Source organism: Stenella coeruleoalba, assembly GCF_951394435.1.
Source record: "Stenella coeruleoalba genome assembly, chromosome: 3".
Classification (NCBI taxonomy): domain Eukaryota; kingdom Metazoa; phylum Chordata; class Mammalia; order Artiodactyla; family Delphinidae; genus Stenella; species Stenella coeruleoalba.
This window is the reverse complement of record NC_137148.1, coordinates 19,792,528-19,817,895: the sequence shown is the minus strand read 5'-3', so window position 1 is coordinate 19,817,895 and position 25,368 is coordinate 19,792,528.

Here is a 25,368-nt window from a genome sequence, read left to right as displayed (position 1 = left end):
CCTAGATCTTGCACATGAAGTCTTGTAACTGAACACCAATATTCCAGCCTTGCCTCCAACAGTTATTTTAAATAGTCATGGTTTGTAAAAAAGATCTTTCTAAAATGATTAACTTAAAAAAATGCTTAAATGGCTTCCTATACATTTACAAGATCACTTCCAAAACTGGACTAGTCACCAGAGTCACGTGGATTTTTTCTTAAAAATAAATCTTTTCCCAGACCCAGAACAATACAATCCAAATCTCCAAGAAGTAGCCTTGGAATCTTTACATTCAATAAGTGTTCTATTTAAAAAAATATGATTTCCTAGTTTTGAGAAGCTTTGGTTATTCCAGTTGGTGCCCAGTCAGAAACAAAGATGGCAGCAGTTTTTTGAAAAAAAAAAAAAAAAAAAGGAAGAAGAAAATTTAAGATAAGGAATTATTAACTAGATACAAGATTTTATCTAGATAACTGAAAAGTAAAAAGAAATTCTAAAATATCACTGAAGTATCAACTGCAAGAAGCAGCTACTTACTCTAGTGCTGAGGGAACAGAAGTTGCAATAATTCAAGCTTAGAAATTTCTAGAACGGGCCTCTGAAGCTGAAATTCAGATCTCTGAAGCATAGGTGATACCTGGCTGACACCAGTAACTCTGAGCTCAAAGGAAGCCTCTTCCTCCCTTAACCCCTTCACCCCAACACCTCTGAGGAGGTGCAGCTGGCTGGTGTATATAACTCTGAGGTTGAGCATAGTGAAGCTGGTTTTGTACACTGGAAACACTGAAAACTTGATTGAGGAAGCCCACAAGGAACCCACAGGAAGTACATAGAAGATGTAAACCTCATCTTTCTTTTCCAACCTTACAGTCTCAGTCTAGTACTCCATGTTGCCACAGCTTTGCATAAATCCAGTAGGAAAAGAAGAAATGTGGTATGCTGAATGCCCAGTATCAGCAAACCAAAGGAGAGTCTAGAAGGGTGAGTTTGGAGCTGAGAATTGCTTAAAAACTGGCCCATCAATCGATCTGATCAACTATTTTTTGGTAGAAAGAAAAGCTGCTTTTAATCAGAATGCCTGCAATCTGGGGAGATGGACTCAGTGTCCCCCAAAAACCACCTCTGAAGATTCTGCTCAGCCATGAAAGGTTTTTTTTTTTAAATTGGTGTATAGTTAATTTACAATGTTGTATTAGTTTCAGGTGCACAGCAAAGTGATTTAGTTACACACATACATATATCTATTCTTTTTCAGTTTCTTTTCCCATATAGGTTATTAGAGAGTATTGAGTAGAGTTCCTTGTACTACACAGTAGGTCTTTGTTGATTATCTATTTTACATATAGCAGGGTGTATATGTTAATGCCAACCTCCTAATTTATCCCTTCCCCCAACCTTTCCCCTTTGGTAACCATAAGTTTGTTTTATCAGTCTGTGAGTCTGTTTCTGTTCTGTAAATAAGTTCATTTGTATCCTTTTTTTAGATTCCACATATAAGTAATATCATATGATATTTGTCTTTGTCTTACTTCACTTAATATGATAATCTCTAGGCCATCCATGTTGCTGCAAGTGGCATTTTTGCATTCTTTTTTATGGCTGAGTAATATTCCACTGTATATTTGTACCACATCTTCTTTATCTATTCCTCTGTCGATGGACATTTAGTTTGCTTCCATGTGTTGGCTACTGTAAAGAGTGCTACAGTGAACACTGGGATGCATGTATCTTTTCCAATTATGGTTTTATCCAGCTATATGCCCAGCAGTGGGATTGCTGGACCATATGGTAGGTCTATTTTTAGTTTGCTAAGGAACCTTTATACTGTTCTCCATAGTGGCTGTACCAATTTACATTCCCACCAACAGTGTAGGAGGGTTCCTTTTTCTCCACACCCTCTCGAGCATTTATTGTTCGTAGACGTTTTTGATGATGGCCATTCTGACTGGTAATATCTCATATTTTTGATTTGCTTTTCTCTAATAATTAGCGATGTTGAACATGTTTTCATGTGCTTTTTGGCCATCTGTATGTCTTCTTTGGTGAAATGTCTATTTAGATCTTCTGTCCATTTTTTGATTGGGTTTCTTTTTTATTCTTTGATATTGAGCTTCATAAGCTGTTGGTAGGTTTTAGAGATCAATCCCCTGTCAGTCACATCCTTTGCAAATATCTTCACCCATTCTGTGTATTGTCTTTTCATTTTGTTTATGGTTTCCTTTGCTGTGCAAAAGCTTTTAAGTTTAATTAGGTCTCATTTATTTTTGTTTTTACTTTGATCTGATAAAATTAAAAGATGCATTAGAATCACAAGAGCCTACGTGATTTGCACATGATCTGTCAATTTGCAGTCCTTTAAATGCAGATCCTGTCAAGCACTCATCTGTACATCATCTATTTTAACAATTTAACCATTTATGTATTTACATAAGTAATTAAATATGAAAGGCATTTCAAATCATACTATCTTTTTTCTCCTTGCTTTATCTACCTACAAGGAACTTTCTCCTTTTGTCAACCTGAATAATGACTTATCATTTTCTAGGAATCTGTCCAATTTAACTCTCTATGAAGGCTATTTTGACCCACATTTTGCAACCCTATTAAAATAAAAATATAATATAAACATGTATAAGTATGTACGTAAATAAATGCAAATAAAAATTAAATATATATACATGTATATACTTGTATAATATTTTGTAATTTTAATATTTTGTATAGTTTATACTGTTGCAAAATTGCAACCTGTGCCCCACCCCACTGCCATTAAACTACAAAGTTCTTGAGAATGAGTCATGTTGTCTCTTCTATTTCAAGACCTAGCAAAGTGTCTGACATGTGGCAAGTAATGAAGATAAATTTTTCAATGAAAGAATTAATTAAGATATCTAAAAGAAGCCTACATTGAAGAATCTAGACAATTAAATAGGTCTTAGAAAATGATAAATATTTTACTAATAGTATTTCTGTAGGAAGGATGCCAAGAACAAAGGCTGAGAAATGACTCAATCAATGATAGAGTAGGTGTAAAATATCTCATATAAAATCTATTTTTTAATCATAAACATTAATCTATGTAAAAAGTCAATTAAACTATTAAATAAGCAGGATAAAAATCCACAGTAACGGCTTCCCTGGTGGCGCAGTGGTTGAGAGTCCACCTGCCGATGCAGGGGACACAGGTTTGTGCCCCAGTCCGGGAGGATCCCACATGCCGCGGAGTGGCTGGGCCCGTGAGCCATGGCCACTGAGCCTGCGTGTCCGGAGCCTGTGCTCCGCAACAGGAGAGGCCACAACAGTGAGAGGCCCGCGTACGGCAAAAAAAAAAAAAAAAAAAAAAAAAAAAAGCCACAGTAACAACAAAAAAGCACTACTTTAATTTGGAAACTAGAATTATAGAAATAAACGTTCATTCATAATGAAATATTTTACATATTTTCCTCATTAATCTACACTAAACCTTATGGGACATGTTGAGTATACAAAACAGTGTGGACAATGTAAAAATATGGTTAGGGTCAACATGAAAAAGCAAAACAATTTTTGATAAAATGAATCTTTTCGTTTAAACTGAGGTTTGAATAATTACTTTTACGGAGATTGCGGTTAATTTACCTTTATTAATACAATGCCCTAATGTGTAAAAAAACAGGTCAGGAAACTTCTTTCCCATGGAAATATGAAAAAAGATATAATAGTTATAATACTATAATTTCTCAATGGATGTTTGCATACTGTTTACCTGTAATCTTCACAATAACCTTATGTGGTACTTGTTAGGGATTTTATTTCCAGAATTCTATGGCATAGAGTAGTTAAGAAATGACAAAGCAACAAATTACTTAAAGTGGCACAACACATATTCATTAAGCTGCATGCACTCTCTGCTGAACCACATTCTTATTATCAGGAAAGCAACTTGTTTTAAACACAAAGCTACACTCTGCAATTTCTTTAGGACAATGAAAAGGTATGTCAGAACAAATGGTGACATAGAGACAAATCATGGTGAGAAAATATTTTCCTTTTTTTTTCTCTTTCTGTTATCCCCAAAGCCATATATACAATAATACTGAAATGGAACTTGTTCTGAAAATACTGAAAGGGATCCAGAAAATGTTCTCTTAAGAACCCAACTCAAGAAGACTCATATTTACAGATTCTCAGAAATCTTGTCATTCTCTAAAGTAAAAATACCTCATCAGGAGTTGTTAAATGTTTTATAACTATTTGAGTTGTTATTCTCATCAAATTATGCTTTACAGTGGAGTGGCATTTATCCAAATGAATCCTAAGCATTCCACAAAGCTAAGTATGATAACTAGGGAGAAAATAATAGCTTATATAGAAAATAACTAGGAGAGAAAGTCAGGAACAAATGCATGTGGATGAAATTTGTAAACAATGGGAAGTTACCTAGGTGGACATTGTTTCTGATGGAAGCACAATAGAAAAGATTTTATACCAGAAAAAATGAACTAAATTTAATAGTCAGAAGATGTATTATAATGATGATGATGGTGATTTTGTTAAGGAGATGAAATGACGAAAAGTAAAAAATAGTGTTTAGAGAAGAATTAAGTCTGAAAGAGGTCAAATTTAAAAGTAAAAGGAGGAAATTTACTATCAAATCACTCTTTAAATGATTTTTTTTCAAAAATACGAAAAATAAATAACATTTTGATGTTTAAATGTAATTAATATCAAAAGGTAAAAGCATCCTTTACTTTGATAAGGGGGAGGAAAAAGGATTTGTAAAGAAATATTTCTCTGCATGGTGGTGAAGAATACAAACACAATTAACTTAGGAATATGCAAGAATATAGCTTTTGAAAGATTTAATCCTATATTTCAAAAATATATCAAAGATTTGCAGAAAATTATTTTCACTTATGGACTCTCATTTGAAGAATTAAATGTAGATATCTATCTCCCTTTTCTCTTGAGCTATTCACTCAAATTATAACATATGTACACAATCTATATCCACATTCTCTCTCTCTCTCTTTCACACAGTCGTGCGCACACACACACACACACACACACACACGAATGAGCATCAATGTTTTACTAAAATATTTTTAGAGAAGCAAGAAAGAACAATGTATGAAAACATAATAAACACAATTCAAATAAATATAAACAAACAGAACTTTCCAATAGAGATCTTTCTGATTCAAAAGCAAAGAAAACCAGACACCATACCACTTAAAAGAACTACACTTAAGATATAATGATGTAAAAATTTTAATAGCAAAGAAAGAGGATTATATTTCTGGCAAAAAGTAACCAAAGAAGCACATCTACTAATATAAATACCTAAAAATATTTAAGATAAGTTTTTAATCAAGTGAGAAATTAGAGAATGATGATAGTAAAAATTATCACAATGATATAGGAATCATAAATTTATAGAAACATAAGGAAAAATTAGGAAAGTTGTAATATCTGAAAGGAACTATGAGCAATAAAGAGAAAACTCAAAATTAGAAAAAAGATAATATTTTAGAGGTACAATTAATACACCAACAAAGAAGATATACCTATATTCTAATAAACTTCAGAAAAATTATCAAATGAGACATATATTCTGTTGCAAAATAAATCTCGGTGGCTAAAAAGTGATTACGGTGCAGTGAAAAACAAAATGTTCTAAATGAAGTGCAATTAAAAAAAAAACTATGAATGAACAAAAAGAATGAGAAAAATGCCTTTCATGTGTGGTCTAAAAAAAGAAATATACTCATTAATACAGATACTGAAAAGTAAACTATCATTGGATATTAAACACTTAAAACTGAATATCAATAAAAATAGTACATATAATAACAAGTGGCTCATAGTTAAAGAAGTACACAAATAAATCAATTTGTTTAAAAATATGTAGACAGCATGTTAATTTTGCAATGCAACAAGCCAGAAAAGGAACAAAATTTTTAAAAATGTGAAGTAGGAGTAATAAATATAAAAACTAATAGCAAATCAAGTCTAATCAAGACTTCACGATAAATATCTTACCATATTGTATTTTGCCATAGATAAAATTGATATACAAAAATATAAAAATACTGTAAACAAAATTTTGCTGGTTAATATAAAAATTGCAATTTTAGAGATTTTACATGCAAAACCTGTACAGGACTTGTAAAAATCAACAAGTGAAAAAAAAGTGCCTTGTACAGGCAATTAATTCGTGAAAGGAGAAACATGACTGCTTTGTTTAGAAAGCCTGATCACAAGATGCATCATATAAATGACAAAAAAGAAAAACAAGGAGTTAGCCTGATACACCAAGTTGCTGAATATTTTGGAAAGTAATCTGCCAATATATACTGAATTTTAGATGAGTGTTAAAGAAGTGCTACATATATATCTACACCATAGATTAAAACATAAATTCTCCCAAATATGCACAAGGAATATATACTAATAAAGTGATTGCAGCATAACTTGCAGACAGAAGACAGGAAACACTGTAGTGTCCAATAAAAGGAGAATACAGAACATGTAAGACATCATAATATCCATAAAATAAAATACCATATCATAACTAAAACAACAAATAGAGTTAACAGGGGTGAATATAGCAAAATCTCTAGAACCTAATGATATGTAAAGAGAAGCACTTTGCAATATGTGTGTTATGATAAAGTTTTTCTAAAGTGGAGAGATGCGCAAAAAAATACAGATGTTCATCATGGATTCAATTATATAATTACGCTATAAAAGTCTAGTCAAGAAGGATACAGCACTTGTTTGTTTGCGGTTACCTTGGTTTGAGTTATCAGAAGGAAGAGAAAGATGAGAGTATGGGGTTGGGGAGCTATAAAAATAGAGCTGCAATTCCACTTATAATGCTTATTTCAAAATATGCTGAAGTAACACACATTACTAAGGATTACTAAACCTGGGTGGTTTGTGCATAAATGTTTCTTATGCTATTCTCTGTACTTTTTTGCATTGTTATATTGTATTGTATTATATCATATGTAAAAAAATTAAAACTGAATGTCATAGCCCACATAATTTTTGATCGTGCTTTTGGCAAAAAAGGGAGTTACTTCATGTATCAACAAGCTTCTCTTCATTACAGTAGCTTCCAGTGTGCAGTTTAGAACATTTTGCACAATAATTGATCACACATATAAAAAAATACAACTTCAGTCAATATAGTATGTTGAATGCCAATCTGTGCTAGCCATCTTCTGTCTATATAATAATAAGCAAGACACAATTACTGCTCTCAAAGCATTTACATTCTGGTGGATAATACAAATAATGAGGCATATAACCTTATACTGAATGTATATTTTCATGAATAATAAAATTATTATTCTGCTGTGTTGTTGTGACTTTTGTTTAAATTACTCATTTGAATTTAGATATAATCATTCATCAAGTGGTAAATGATGCAAGGTATAAAGAAAACAAAAAAAAGCACTGAGGTGATGCCCCACAGGTGACTGGGAATGGAGACTTTTGTCTCCTTTTAAAAACTAATCTCTATCAGGAGGGGCTGAAATGTGTCTAAGGTTAGTAAAACAGTCATGTGAGGACAGAATGAAAGAATGCCAGAACAGGCAAGAGCTCACTGGGCACCTCTGTGATGTGGCTCAGTCTGTCTGATGGTAATATGTTTGAGGAAGATAGCTTCTATTTCAGTATTGCCTTCCAAGTTTCATGCCCATTTCTCTCTTAGCCAGAAGAGGATTCTGAGAAACGTAGTTCTCATCCTAAAAGCAGCAAGAGCACCAACGTGGCAAAACACAATAGACTAAACATATCACATACCTGCTTTCCAAAATATATTTACCATTTAAGGAAGCAATCATTTCTGATCCAGAATTTTTGCCCTAGTAGATGCATCTAGGCACAATTAGAGTTTTCGAATAAAGCCAAGAAAAACTTTTGTGGAAAAAGAAAAGTATATCTTCTAGAATCTTACCAAAAACTACTGTAGACAACAAGGCTATGTTGTTTTTCCATGTAAAATTAATAATTGCTTTCTTCTCAATATTTTTTGAGCATGGAGATATTACACATTTTATTCACTTTAAAGCATGATGGCTTTTCAAAGAGTTGGTTATTATCAACTGTCACAATACTATGGTTGAATATTACTTAACACCTGAAAACAATGCCTATACAAATTTATTGTCTTAGCAGCTTGGCTTGATATTTTTAAAAATGTACTTAAACTTTTTTTCCAATATCATCCAAGGAAGAAATATGTCAGTAAAGCCACCCATTTGCTCATTCATTTATTCACTCAATATAGTAAATATTTAAAACATATAATATTTCCCACTTAAGTATTAGGGTGAACAGTGCAATAGAAAAATTCTGCGGTGTTCTGAACAAAATTTCAGAGGTTTCTGACACAGTACTTAGAAGTCAGTGATGCACCAGTTGTTTTTAAGCTGAGATTTTAAGAATGAGTAGGAATTAGGCAGGCACTAATATTTACTAAGATAAGCATTGCTTATAAAGACCTAGAAGAAAAAGAGCATGGCATAATTATGGAAATGGAAATCTGCTATAGTTTGAGAGATACTTCCATAAAGCAGAAGGGTTAGGAAGTGAGGCTTGTTGCTAGTCAGGAGCCAAATGGAGAAAGCTATCCATGTGCCTTGTTAAAAAGTTTCCAATTCATTCTAAGTCAGCTTGAGAGACACTGAAGAGTTGTAAACAGTGGGGAAAAAAATCAAATGGGAAACATATCATTTTAAAAAGCATCTTTGAAATATATTGCTAACATATTTGAAAATATCAAAAATGACATTCAGCGGAATAAACTGAGTGTGGCTTCAATCCGGGAATTAGATAGTGTCCTGGGATAGAGAAATGGTCACCAGAATAGTGAAAAGTGGATGAATTAGAGAATTTTTATGAAGAAAAAATCAATATGACAAATTATTACATGTGTTGAATTAGGGTAATACAGTAATTAACTCTGTGACAAATATGCAGAGGTTACAGACATCTTTAGAGATAAAAAAAACTAAGAAGCAGTGAAAGTATGTGGCAAAGCTAGTCAGTTCTGTATATGCTGTGTCTAAGTATCTGTCGCCATCCAGGTAATCTACTGTAGGTCATTAGATATAGTGCTCTAAAATTAAAAAAAAAAATGTCAGGAGTATAGATATAAATTTTCTAGAGCATAGCAATGGATTGGATCACCTAAGGAGCACATATAAAATGAAAAGACACAAAGTCTAAGACAGAACCAGGAGGAACAAAATGTGACTATGTTAACAATTAAAGACCTCTGACTCCAGAGGTTTAAAATATCCTACATTTAATTGATCTCAATACAGAAAACTACCATAGGAATTATAAAATCTATCACCAGTAGTTGATAATACACAAAATAAGGAAAATGTCATCCCAATTAAGATTTCTCAGAATTAAATGTGCTATGTAGATTTCATGTCAAAATTGATGTCATTCTAAGGTACATTACAATTAATATTCAAACCAAACCATGTATTCGTGTTCATGATATCTACTGACTCAACATAACTTGATGGCATTCACAAACATCTTGGGATGATAATTCTTGCTTTAAATATGATATGCCATAATTTATTTTGTTCTGTGCAAATAAAGTGATTTGAAATAAACTATATGGTTATATATTTTAAATAATTATTTACTTTTTGTAACTTAAAAATGATATACACAAAAAAACTATGCCAAACCCGCAAAAATATACTGACATGCTACAGGGCATATAGCAATTCTACCATAATAAACCCAAAACTCTGTGTTAAAATGAAAGTGACAGCACAAAAAGCCTCAGGGCAGAAGTACCTCTTCTACCAGATCTGTGGGAAATAAAAGGGACAAACTTATCTCAGAAAATGTGCTTATGTTCCAATATGTAGGAGTTGATGAGTAATTCTAAATTCTCTGTAATCTGATTTCATTTCTTAAAGTATATACAGAGAACAAGTCATCACAAACATATTCTTCACACGAATGATATTATTTATTTTTTTTCATATATTTGAAGATGTTTAACCTCCACATATTTCATTGTGATTATTATTTATTTCATATATCCTTGAACATTTTATTGAGGTATAAATTACATATAGCAGGAAATAATATAATTCAAAAGTATAGAGTCTAATCAATTTTTACCTGAGATAACTCATATTAAAAATACACAGATCAAGAAATAGAACATTAACCACACCACAGAATTTCCCTTCCAATCATTATTACTCTTCCCTTAAGGGTTACACTGATTTTTAACATTGTAAATTAGCTTTGCTTGCTTTTTGAACTTTATACAAATGTAATACTACTGTTTCTACATATTTATGCTTGGTTTTTCCCTAAATATAGTATGCAAGAAATCATTCTATATTTTTCAGTTTAGATGTAGTTTATTTATTCTCATTCCATCACACTGTGCCATTGTATAAATATACCACATTGTATTCATCTATTCTTCTATTGATAGACATTTGCCTCATTTCCGTTTGGGGTCTATTATGGACAGTGATGTTATCAACCTTTTTTTAGTGAAGATATGAGAGCATTTTTATTGAAGCCATAACTGTGAGTTTTAAAACATCCTGTAATTACAAAGAAGTTACAGTATTTCTTCCTCTCCAGAGATGAGGGCTTGCATTATCTTCAACTGATAGATTAAGAACCTGAGAATCAAGAGTATTAACTAACTTGCAAGGACACATGGAAAGTATCACACAAAAGAGCAGAGTCATTATATATCCAAACAGTCCCCATGGATCACAGATATTAAGGGTTCTGGGTACTTTGAGAACATATAATGATCAAAATGGGAAGTGATAGTTTAGTTGATGTGGTGGGCAGAATTCTAAAGTGGTCCCCAAGATTTTCACCCTCTGTATAATCTGTCCTTGAGTGGGATGGGACCTGTGATTGTGGCTCCTGTGAATATGATTAATAAGATTCCCACGATTATTCTATTTTATGTGGCAAAGTAGGAGGGATATTTTAAAGATGTTAGTAAGGTCCCTGATAACTTGATGCTGAATTAGTCAAAAGGAAGAGTCTCCTAAACAGGTCTAATCTAGTTAGCTGAGCCCTGTCAAAAGGGGCCTAGAAGTCAGAGAGACAATTCTGCTGTTGGAAACTTCTTATGGAAAAAGGCAGCCTCTAGTTGAGACTAGCCAAGAAACATATGACAAGAAACTAAATCTGTCCAACAATCTGAATAAACTTGAAAAAGGACCCTTAGATGCAAATGAAAATATAACCTGGTCAACTTTGATTGCTGCCCTGTGAGAACCTGAGGAGACGGTTTCCCTAAATGTGGCTTGACTCCTAACACATAAAACTGTGAGATAAAAAATTAGGTGTTTTTAGGAAGATATTTGTTATAATTTGTTACACAGAAATAGAAAACTATTATTAATTCTGGTATAAGAAGTGGTGTAGTGCTGTAACAAATACCTTAAATGTGGGAGAAGCTTTGGAACTGGGCAATGGGCTCTGACAGAATTTGAGAGAGCATGATGAAGAAAGCAAAAGTCAGTCTGGCATACAGTTAGTAGAAATCTGAATACTGAGGATGCTAAAGACTGCGAAGGAATCTGGGAACATGTTATTGAGGAATTAGAGGAGGTGGGATAGTTGTTACCTAGTGAGAGAAAACTTAGTAAAATTCCGGCCTGCAGTTATATGGAAAGAGAAACATGTAAGGCATTAACTTGGAGACCAAAGGAGATTGCCAAGTAAAGTGGTGAAGGCGCTGCCTGGTTTCTTCTTGCTACTTACAGAAAAATGTGAGGAAAGAGCAATAATGGAGGGAAGAATAGTTAAACATAAGGAACTGGGAGGGGATGATTTTGAAAATTTCACAAAGGCAAAAGATGCTAAAATCTGGAAATGGCTAAGGAAAGCAGGGCAAACAGAATAGGCTAAGTGTATGACTGTACAACCTTTTGCTAAAACTTCACAAAGATCAAAAGGTCAGAATACAAAGCAACTCAAAGAGTCTTTTGAAGGGATTAAGAGTGTGCCTCACAGAACCTCTCAAATAAACCAGAAGGCCCCTAGGAAGGACACTATCTCTCAGCCATCTCAGCAGGGGCCAAATATAGAGAGAGAAAGATTATCTCAAAAAGATTTGTAGCTGTGGCTTTTGTCTAATGAATTTTAACCCCTTGAAACCCATGAAGGCTCACAGAGTTCTTGAGAAAATTGTTTCAACAGAACTGCTGTTAGCTTGGACTGAAAGGGATAGACTATGTAATGAAATCAGGCTGTCAGTCTCACAAAATTTTTTGGGCAGGAAGGAGCATGAGAAAACTACTCAGTTGCAAACACATAATACCTTTCATGAAAAAGGAACAATGACTCAGAGAGTGGAACCAAGATTCCAGAGATGGAGCCAAGTGTCATGGAGGATTATTTTCAGAACTTGAAATCTAATCAAGGAAAATCAAATATCTGCCCTGCTGGATTTAAGGACTCTTAGGGTCCCATGACTCATTTTTACCTTCCATTCTTTTTCTTTTCGAACCAAATATCTGTAACAGTTATAGTCCCACCTGACCCACCATTTATATCGGGAGTGTTATGGGTTCTTCAAAATGGAGACAATGTGCCCCAGCACCTATACTTAGATGACTTAGATGATGAGATTTTTAGACTTTGAGATGATGCTCTAACAGGATGAGAGTCTTGGGGACTTTTTTATGAGGATAATATATTCTGAAAGTGGAAGGGAAGTAAAACATTAAGTCCAGAAGATGGACTGTGGTAGTCAGAATGGTAAGATGGCCCCCAAGATTAGACTCCTGTTCCCTGGAACACACTCTGCTATATAAACTGAATGTTTGTGTCTCCATAAATTCTTATGTTAAAATCCTAACCCCTAATGTGATGGTATAAGATGTGGTACCTTCGGGAGATAATCAGCATTAGATGAGGTCATGAGGGTGAAGCCCTCATGAATGGGATTAGTGCCTTCAAAAGAGTCAGGAGAGGGCTTGCCTCCTCTCTCTGCTCTCTGCCATGTAAGGATACAACCAGTTGGCAGTCTGCAATCCAAAATAGACTTCTCACCAGAACTGACCATGCTGGCACAATGATATTGAACTTGCAATCGCCAGAACTGTGAGAAATTTATTTATAAGTCACCAAGTCTATAGTACTTTGTCACAGCACCTGTACTGAATAAGATATACTCTTTATATAATACATAATTTTGATTGTGGGCAGGGCTTGTTATATGGAGAAGGGATTTTTTAAGGCCTCTAATAACTTGCATTTAGTTAATCAGAAGGAAAATTCATCTGGGTTGCCTCACCTAACTAGGTAAGCCCTTAAATGATGGCTTACAAGTTAGAGAGCCTCTACTGATGGCTTCAAAGAAGCAAATAGCCAAGTTGTGAACTTCCTATGGAGAGGGCTAGCCATTAAAAGCTGAGGGCCTCAGTACTGCAACCTTAAGGAATGAATTTTAGCCACAACTTGAATGAGCTTGGAAGAGGTACCAAGGCTCCAGGTAAAAAGTAGTCCAGTCTTCATCTTGATTGCAGCCCTCTGAGCTCCTATGCAGAGGACCCCACCTAAGGTATGCCTGGATTCTGACTCACAGAAACTATAATATATCTATTTTCTTAAGACACAGAGTTTGTGGTGATTTGCTACACTGCAACAGAAACCCCTTAGAGATGAAAGCTGAATAAAAAAGTGTAGAATTTAAAGTATTTCTTCAGGGGAAGACAGGGAAAGGATACTGTAGTCAAGGGACATAACATCGATTTAAGAGGTAGGAAACTTCAGGGCATTATATAAACTGAAATTATTTCAATATGAGTGGAACTAAAATTAAAAGGGAGTAGCAGCAAAAATATTGCCAATGTTTCAGACATTGTGCCAAATGTTTTGTATATGTTAACTCATTTAATTCTCACAATAACATTATCAAGTAGGTTTTAATCTTGCTGACATTTTGCAGATGAAGAAATTGAGGTGGAGAAAGGTTTTATGTAACTTGCCCAAAGTCACAGTTACTAACTGGTATAAGCAGGATTAAAGCGCAGATAGTCTACCTACAGAGAGCTATGAAGCTCTTATTATAGGTAAAGATTTAAGATCTAGACAAGGGACAGAGAGTGTCAGAGGGTTATTCATTAACAAAAATGATTTATCTAATTTACTCCTTACACCAGAATCTTACATAGATCCCAAGATTTAAAAAAAAAGAACAGAGTAAAAAATTAGAGTTAGATATATAATTTAAACACTAAAACTCTGCCAGGTTCTAGTAAAACATGGCAGTGAAGGCTTCTGAGCAAAGTCAAAGCTTTACGAAGATAATGCATGCTTTGGAAAAGTGTTAAAGAATTAGAAGATGGTGAAAGGCAAAACACAGAGGAAAAAGTACACTTTCACAATTTACTTCGGAGTCTTATGTTATTTTACACTATTAAAACATTTTGAAACTAAAATTGACATGAGACTACATACTATTATTATTTTTGATTAAAATATAGTTTTAATCATGCAAATTTGGAGTATATAAACTCAAAAGCATTTCCAAGAAGTTATGATATCATTTCTATGCATTATAAGATGAATAAAAATAAAGAAATGGAAGACTGCTGAAGTGTTCTAAATGTTGACCAACTAGAATGTGTTTATTAGTAAAGGTACAAAGATGAATGTTTTAAAAGTATGTTAACAATATTTTATAAATAATATATTCCTAAGTGTATAAAGTCAACAAATCATATCATTTTATATATTATAGCAACTTTACCCTCCATAACAATTTTGAATTATCAGGTACAAAATTTATTTCAAGAAACAGGATGAACTGGTAAAGGAAATGTGACATATACATATTATTCAGCCATTAAAAAGAAGGAAATCCTGCTATTGGAGACAACATGTATAAAACTTGACGGCATTATGCTAAGTGAAATGTCAGACAGAGAACGACAAATACTGTGTGATCTCACTTATATATGAAATCTAAAACAAAAAAAAAAAATTTAACTCATAGATACAGAGAACAGATTTTTGGTTGCCAGAGCTGGAGGGAGGGTGAAAGGGTAAAGGTGGTCAAATGTACAAACTCCTATTTATAAAATAAATAAGTCCTGGGGATGTAATTTACAGCATGGTGACTATAGTTAATACCACTGTATTGTTAAAAAAATTATGCCAGGACAGCTAGTATAAACTAGACTACCCCAGACAACACAAACTAGTCTGTATGGTCACCCTAACCACAGAAGACCTTGAATGCAGGATATGGAATTGAACTTGACTTCATCATGAGTAGGAGGTATTGAAAGTTCTAGAGCAGAACACTAACACCTAATAAAATTGGTGCTTTAAGAAAGGTAAGGAAGCAGGAAGCTTGATAAATTGTAAGGGAGAGGCTGCAGGCAGGAAAGCAGAGGAATCTGGGGAGGATTAAACTGGCAAAATGAGAAGGTAGATAAAGTGTGAAAATGAGAAGCACTTTCCCAAGACTACTCCAGACACACTTTACATGGAAATGAAAAAGGCGGGGGGCGGGGGGGGGGAGAAAGAAAGAGAGAGAGAAAGAAGAAAGGAAAGCGAAGGGAAGGGAAGAAAAAGAAAAGAAATCCAGTCATAGTTCACTTTAGGACACACAAACCTGAATTTCTCTCCCTCTTGGTTAAAAACCCTGAGTAGAAAAGGAATTCAAAACAGTCTAGAAAAGTTGGACTGATTGTCTATATTTGTCTTCTTTCTCAAGTATTCTCAGTATGTACTAGCTGAGTTTTAGATATGAGATGTATCTGCACAAATATGTTAGGACACACAGACTTCTAAGAGCAGTTAGCACACAATAATGACCATTAATTGATCTCGGGACTTTTGTAGTTGGTTCAAGAATGTTCAGTATTTAATGACACCTATATATTCTTTCTTTCTCTCTCTCTGTCTTTTGCTTCACATACATTTCTCAATAATTAATCTTCTTATAGAAATACTTTTTCGTAAATCACATAGCTTTGTCTTTTCTACACCAACCATCTGTTGGCTATCTTCTTTAATTCACATAGCTAATATATGCAATGGCTTTTGAGTATTACCATGCAGCTTCTCAGAATCATCATCCTCTCCCAAGCTTCCAGAGTTTACTTACGTTTGTTTCATGTATAATGTCCACTGTTTTTAGCTCTACTCTTCAAGAGAAAATGGAAAATTTTAGCTTTTTTCCCCCTGCCCTGGAACTGGATACTCCTTCACTCTTTTATCTCTTTTAATTATGATTTTTTTGCCAAGAATGTCCTAGCCTCCTGGGCATATATCCAGAGAAAACCATGATTTGAAAAGATACATGCACCCCAATGTTCACTGCAGCACTATTTACAAGAGCCAGGAAATGGAAGCAACCTAATGTCCATTGACAGAGGAATGGATAAAGATGTCGTACATATATACAGTGGAGTATTACTCAGCCATAAAAAAGGACAAAATAATGCCATTTGCAGTAACATGGATGGACCTAGAGATTATCATACTAAGTAAAATAAGACAAAAACAAAAATTTGTATGTGGGATCTTAAAAAATGGTACAAATGAACTTATTTACAAAACAGAAATAGAGTCACAGATGTAGAAAACAAACTTACCAGGGGGAGGGGGGAGAGGGATAAATTGGGAGACTGGGATTGACAAATACACACTATTATATATAAAATAGAAACTAATAAGGATCTACTGTATAGTACAGGGAACTCTTCTCAATACTCTGGAATGACCTATATGGGAAAAGAATATAAATAAGAGTGGAAATATGTATATGATTAACTAAATCACTTTGCTGTACAGCAGAAACTAACACAACATTGTAAATCAACTATACTCTAATAAAAATTTTAAAATAAAAAATACAATAGAAAATAAAATAAATTGGTTAAAAAAAAAAGAATGTCCTAGCCAATCTGAGACACATACATTTTTATTTAATATTCCTGGCTGTGTAATTTTGCTATTTGACAAATATTATTGATTATGAAGTTTGAAATGTAAGTATTCCATAACTCTTGCTCCTTATCAAAGAGGAGCCACTCCAACATTATTTTTAATTCTTCTACTACTTATGCCCACAGATATTACCTCTCCTTTTATTATAAGGATTCCTATCAAATAGAAAGTTGTTACATCCAATTCTATAATAACGTTGTAAAGCTAATCATTACTGATGCACAACTGTGACCATCACATAGAACCATCTAAAGCCACCACATTAGAATACAGTCCTCTCATCATGATCTCTGCAGTGAGGTAGAAAGATACTTCCACACATGAGAAGTTAGGCTAGGGGTACCTGAATCCTTGGTAATCTACTACTCTTTGCAGTTCCATAGGTACATTATTTCTTTAAAAGTCACTAGCAATCAAGTATAAGACAGGATTCAAGTGTAATCTAAAAGTAATAGCTGTGACGTGAAAATAATTAATATTTTTGTATGTGGATTTAGAGCTTTATGATGTTATCTCTATGGAATGTCAAATCATCTATGGCTTTTATTAGTGAAACAACATTTGATGTGTATCACCTCATGTCTTTGGCTTAAATGTGTATTCAGAATCAGCTAAGGTGATTCAAATAAATAAAAACTCTATGCATCATTACAATATTTTTATAACCCTAAAATCTTCATCAGGGTCACCATCATTATTTAGTAATAGCTCATTTTGTTTTGTTTTAATTTTGTGAGGAACTATGGCAAAATAAATTAGTAGTGTAAAACTGATAAGAGAACATAATTATTTAAAATGACACAGACTCTCGGTGTGGGATTCCAGGACTTCTGTGAAGTGTAGTATTACCTCTGCACATTTGTTTCCTCAGGTGGAAATGGAATTTATAACAGTGACTACCTCTATGAGTTCTTGTGAGTGTTAAATAAGTTAATAATGTGTCATTTCATAGATTAATGCCTGACAAATGGTAGAGTCTCATGAAGAGGTAGAATAGATTGGTTTAGACTTGAAGGATTCATATTTGATCCCTGTCTTTTATATTACATTGAGGGTTATCATGACTGCAGTGTAGCTATTTGCTGCGTGGTCCATGAACATGAGCATCATCCAGAAGGTCGTTAGAAATTCAGAACTTGGGGTACAATCCCAAGCCCCCTGATTTAAATTTTAATAATGTTATGTGATTCCCATGCACATTAAAATTTATGAATTACTGTGGGTCTATTTCTGTTTTGTATATAAGTTCATTTGTATCACTTATTTTTTAGATTCTACATATAAGCAATATCATATAATATTTATCTTTCTGTCTGGCTTACTTCACTTAGTATGATAATCTCTAGGTCCATCCATGTTGCTGCAAATGGCATTGTTTCATTTGTTTATGGCTGAGTAATATTCTATTGTATACATATACATATACCACATCTTCTTTATCCATTCATCTGTTGATGGACATTTAGGTTGCTTCCATGTCTTGGCTATTGTAAATAGTGCTGCAATGAACATTAGGATGCATGTATCTTTTCGAATTATGGTTTTCTCCAGGTAGATGCCCAGGGGTGGGACTGCAGGATCAATAGAGATTGGTAGCTCTATTTTTAGTTTTTTAAGGAACCTCCATATTGTTTTCCATAGTGGCTACACCAATTTACATTGTCATCAATAGTGTAGGAGGGTTCCTTTTTCTCCACACCCTCTCCAGCAGTTATTATTTATAGACTTTTTGATGATGGCCAGTTGACTGGTGTGAAGTGATACCTCATTGTAGTTTAGACATAGAAAACAAACTTATAGTTAACAAAGGGGAAAGGGAAGAGGAGTGATAAATAAGGAGTTTGGGATTAACATACACACACTACTATATGTAAAACAGATAACCAACAAGGACCTACTGTATAGCACAGGGAACTATACTCAATATTTTGTAATAACCTATAAGGGAAATGAATCTGAAAAAGAATAGCTATATAACTATATCACTTTACTGTACACCTGAAACTAACAGAACATTATAAATCAACTATACTTAACTATAAAAAAATTTAAAATATATATATAAAAAAATAAAGAAAATAAAATTTATGAATTACTGATACAGGTGATTCTTTTAATTATTCTTTACACCACCTTATCATAACATCTCTGTATCCCTAAGTCATTCCACTATTACCTTATATTAGTTGACTTACTACATGAAGAATCTTTTTTTTTTTGATTTGGCTCAATTAATTTCAAACTAAACTCCAATTCAAAATGAAATGAATGACCATATGAGAATGTAAAACATAAAACATAATAGTGAAGAAGCAGGAGGAGAAGGAGAAATAAACAAATTACATTTAAACGTTCATCAATTTCTTGAAAATTTATTAACCAAAAAAGCGTATTTTTCCACTGCCATTTGATGTGTATTTACAGCCTGCAGTTTGATCAGATGTGAAGGGAAAAGTGCAGTGAATGCATATAATCTTTGATTGATTTTCTGTGTAACAGTCGAGTTATGGAGGTTATTGCAAAGCACTATCCAGCACTTTGAAGCTTTAAGAAAGCAAAACAAGAAAATATGAATTATTTCAGAGTTTCCCAGAGCAAAATGCACCAGAGTACAACATAAGTAAACCATGGCTCAAAGACTTCCACTCTACAGAAAGAGATTTAGATTGTGATGTATATGAAACAAAATGCCTTAGATATATTCACCTATAATGTCACACCCATAGGGTACCATGATAGGGAGTCAAGTGGGGGATCAATGATGACAGGCTATTCAGAGCCTGTTTGATAGATTCCTAGGTATTGCAGTACAGCCAGACTACAAAAACCATCTGTGGTTTTTCTGGGGAAGAATTTGAACACCAATGTCAGTATAATCTTCCATGTGTTTCTTAAGTTACTTTTTTTTTTTTTTTTTTTAGGAAGGATCCTGGATTAGATTGACATTTCTCCTTCCAACATTCTTTGACTATCTGCTGCATGGAAGGATTGATATATCATGCACTATTTTCCCTCTTATCTTTAGTAATACACATATACACAAATGTGACCTCATTTTAAAGTGATAGGGGCTTCTGGAATCTGAGGTTATACTGGTGTTTAGTCAGCATTCTACAGAGAAACAGAGCCAAGAGAATGTGTATACAGATATTCCATGACTTATGATGGGGTTACACCCCGATAAACCCACTGCAAGTTGAAAATGTCCTGAGTCAAAAAATGCACTTAATATACCTAATCTTCTGAACATCATAGCTTAGCGTAACTTAACTTAAACGTACTCAGAACACTTACATTAGCTTACAGTTGGGCAAAATTCTCTAACACAACTTGTTTTAAAATAGACTGTTGAATATCTCATGTAATGTATTGAACACTGTATTGAAACTGAAAAACAGTATCACTGTATGGGTACAAAATGGTTGTTAAGTGTATCGGTCATTTACCCTAGTGATCACACAGTTAACTGGGAACTGTGCCTTGCTGCCACAGCCCAGCATCACAAGAGAGTGTCCTCCTGCATATCACTAGCCTGGTAAAGATCAAAATTCAAATTCTCAAGTACAGTCTCTACTGAACGCATATTGCTTTTGTACCATGATAAAGTTGAAAAATTCTAAGTTGACCCATCATAAATAAGTCAGGGACCATCTATATACATATATAGAAAAATATTTACTTTAAAAAATTAGCTCATTCAATTGTGGAGTCTTAGTTGAGTGCAGAATCTGATGGAGGAGGCCAGCAAGCTATAGACTCAGGAAAGAGTTTCAGTTTAAGTTCAAGGCTAATCTACTGGAGAATTCCCTCTTGTTAGGAGGAATGTCAGCTCTTTGTGCTATTCAGGCCTTCAGCTGATTGGATGAGGCCCACCCACATTATGGAAGGTAATTTGCTTTACTTAAAATTCACAGATTTCAATGTATATCTCATCAAAAACACTCCACAGAAATATCCAAAATAATGTCTGGCCAAGTATCTGGGTACCATGGCCCAGACATGTTGACAAATAGAATTAATTGTAACAATTAATTAAAGCAGTTGTAAAATATCAAGCAAAAATTGAAAAAAAAAATAGCTTCAACTCTTCCTGGAGACATCAGGTAAACACTGAAAGAGGATTCCTCAGAAAAATAGAAACCTAAAGGAAAACTAATCACCTCCATTATATCAGTTATTATTTTATACTAAATTTGTTAGCACGTCATCTCTTCATCCCACTAGATCTATAATTAAACTTCATATCATCTTTATATCCATAATATTTAACAATGTCAATATAAATTGAATATATATGTGTGTATTTATATTCCCTGTTCACAATCTCAATAAACTATACCACTCTTTCATTTGTTAGCTCACTTTATTATTCATTCAACAAATATTTATTGAGTACTATGTGCCAAACACTCTCCCAAATTCTTGGGATACACATTATTTACACAATGGACAAAATTAAATTTCTTCACCCACTGTGCCTAGTTGGCAGCATGACTCAATACAGTGGGGTGAAATACTCTGCTAAGTGGTGTTCCTGCTATCAATTTTGCACAATATAATCCAATGTCCACAGAACAGAAAAGTGAGTTTAAAAGTCAAATTTAAAAATTAGTCCTTTGCTACCTTCAACTATAACTTAGCCACCTACATAGCTCTCAATAATTTGGCCCTTCTTAGCTCTCAGCCTTACTCTTATCTCACTTTTTGGCACTCTTTTCTCCAGCCATATGGACATCTCCTCTCCTGACACCCTGGATCTTGAACATGCACTTTCAACTACCAGAGATACATTTTCTTTGACTGACAATTCATATACATATTTCAGATTTCTGCTCATCGATTTCTTAAGGATGCTTCCCTAACTCCTAAATTAATATAGATCTGATTATATAATCCCTTAGCTTTCTACTCCATTTCGTTGCACTAGTAGGTTCACAAGCACACGTCATTATTTGTTTCTTGGCTATATTCCCAGTCAGACAATGAGCTTCATAAAGTATGTAATCAGGTCTGTCTTACTTATTCCAGTGCTTAGCAACAAGACTTGAGTACAGTATGTGTTTAATTAATAATTTTTGAATTAATAAAGGAATAAACGATTATTCAGACACAGAAACAGGTGCTTAAAAGAGAGTGGTTTTTAATGACCCACAGAGTCCCATTTATTCCCTACCAGTTTCTCTCTAATGTAAATCTACCAGCAGTTCTTTCTCAAATAATGGCTGACTTATGCTTTAAATAGTATGGATCAAATTTCAACTTCTCCATTTACATTTTCTCAACTTCTTCTGTGTATTCTTATTGAGAATCACCCTAGCAACAATCCTTTGCTTGAAGCTGTCATAAAGCCTAGTCAACTCATGTTTGCAAATGATTCTACGGTTAAAGCATCTAGTCTTTTATTACAACCATTTCATCTTCCTTTTGATTGTCCACCTCTCTAATCTTCTCTTATAATTATTTTTTCACCATGATATTATGATGTTGGATAGACTGCTGAAAATCTAATTCCTAAACTTCAAAAGTGTAAATGCCTTTTTAAAAAATGTTAATTTATAAGTCTCTACATTTCAATAAAACTTGTCACCATTATTTCAAAGGTTTTAGAAATTTATTTATTAAGGTTGTATAGATGTAATATTATCCGAATTATGGGCTAAAGCTAATTGATTCTATGTGATTACAATCAAAATGTATTCAAAATGAAAATTATTTAGCTAAAAAAGTGAAAGCCAAATAGGCATATTGCATGAATTTTTTAGAGAAATTATTTTATTTGGGCTTCTGAGTGATTTAGACTCTTAATTGCCCTTGGCCAACTTTAAGTACTTTACAAAGATAAAGTAAACAAGGGCTATATATTTTATTTTAAATGTTGTCTTATTTAAAAGACAACTTATTGTTCACTTGAGCTAAGGTACATTAATAGCATATAGAATCACCTCATTAAGTAAACATACTTTGTCACTACATTAGTTACTTCAATTCCAACTTACAGCTAAAAAATAAACTATATAAAAATATAAATTAATTAGGTTACTGGCATGGCATATCATTTGTATGGAGAGAGAACTGAAACAGGCAGTGAAATGGGGGGTTCAAGCGTCCACTCTTTTCCGTTATTTGATAATACTTGTCTTCACATATCATACATAATAAAGACTTGGATATGTTTTTCTACAATTTATCCTAATAATTATTACAGTTTATAGCATAATTTTAACATTGAGCATTTCCAGTGAAAAATAAATTATAACTGGTAAGATATTAAGAGATTAAAAATAACATTTACAAAAACATTAACATCTGCTCCAGGAATCTTTACCTGCTGAATGATATGCACTATTCAGTCATATGTAATATTACACAGCCCTGAAGAATACGTATGTATAGAACATAGACTCTGCTGTTTTGAAACAGACTTGAACTTCCTGCAACTAATTTACTAAGTGTTTGACCTTGGACAAATTACTTTGCTTTGACAAGCTCTGACTTCTTCCTTTTTAAGATGTAAAAATAATTATAGCAGCTTATATAACTGATATAAGGATTACATGATATTAATGGTAGTGAACACCTGATAGATCAATGACTACTGTCATTCAAATCAATAATAAAAAATTCCTGAATCCAATTAATAAGGGCACATCTCTCTCAATTTACCTGTTTGGTTATGTAGACATCAAATCAATAATAAAAAATTCCTGAATCCAATTAATAAGGGCACATCTCTCTCAATTTACCTGTTTGGTTATGTAGACATCCTATTTTTTAAAGTAAGCAAATTCAATTAATTATGCAGAATATATAAATATATTTAAGTAAACACTGAAGTTACATCATTTCTTTTAAAATGTATTACTTGAAAAAGTAAAAATGTAGAGCAGGAATAAATTCTAGATAATCAATGGTTTTATTCTAAAAATTCTCAAATATCTACAAATATTACTGTTCACTGATTCAACTAAAAGATGCTGTTGGAAATCATCATTTACAATTTTCCTGTTCCCTTTTTATTCCCTGATTGGCCTATAATTACATTAAAGGTTCTATCAGTAGAATATTTCCCACTGTGTACCCCTATGAAATAACTGCACCACATGGCATATAAAAGGTTTATATTCCAACTGTTATTTTGGTTTCTTTAGCAACACAAATGCACCTGTTCTCAACATAATTAGGATGGGCCATATTGAAGATAATCAAAACAAATAATGAAAAATGGTTTGCTTGATTTAGAAAATAAGGCATACTGCCTACTCAGGCATTGACAAAGCTTTGATAGTGATGCTGTTTGGAATTAACATATTTAATGAAAATTGATTTTGTTTATGTACAGAGGTAATGGATATGCATGCATAATTTCTGGGCACTGGCTCTTGGTTATTAATTATTATTTTATAATTTACCCCAGACAATTCAAGCCAAGGTAGCATCTGTTTGGCACTGAGATTCTACTTAGATTTAATTTTCCAGTTCAAGAGAAATAGCTACAGAGAGTCAAATAAACTATTCAAGGTCACAAAAACAGTAATCTGCCTTGATTAGAGAGATCTGTAGTCTACTGCAGCCCAGATAGACAATTACAAGAGATGACCAACAAAATTAAATTCTTGTCCACATATTATAAGGAGACAAAAACTAGACAGTAGATAAAGAATCAGAATGGATCTCTTTCTTTAATAGAAATCCTCTATTTAAAATTTCAAAAAACATATTTATAATTTCTATGTTAATGTTTTCTTACAATGTAATATTCTCTCATTATCTTTCTCACTTTACTCAGAATATTTAAAAAGTACTTCACAATGCCTGTGCTGTCAAATTGTAAATAATCCTTTGAATTAATATTCAAATATCTGATAACTTTATACATGTGACTAAAATTGAACTTGACTTTTTAAAATTTCGTTTAAAAAAGTCAGTCTGGGGCTTCCCTGGTGGTGCAGTGGCTGAGAGTCCGCCTGCCAATGCAGGGGACACGGGTTCGTGCCCCGGTTCGGGAAGATCCCACATGCCGCGTAGGGGCTGGGCCCCTGAGCCATGGCCGCTGAGCCTGCGCGTCCGGAGCGTGTGCTCCGCAACGGGAGAGGCCACAACAGTGAGAGGCCCGCGTGCCGCAAAAAAAAAAAAAGTCAGTCTGTAAACTACTCTTCAGATTAGTATGCCTTCTAAAAATTAGTTAAGGTATGTATCCTTGGCACTTGCATAGTGTTTTATGGTTTAAAATTCACAATATTTAATTTCAATCCAAACAATAATCACAATACAAATTTTGTTAAAATTATTAATTCACAGATCAGGAAATTGAGACAAAGAGAAAATTATAAAACTCACATTTAATAAGTGACATGGAAGGAGTCAAGTCATTTTACCATAATCCAGGAGGGTATGGTTACCTTGTTC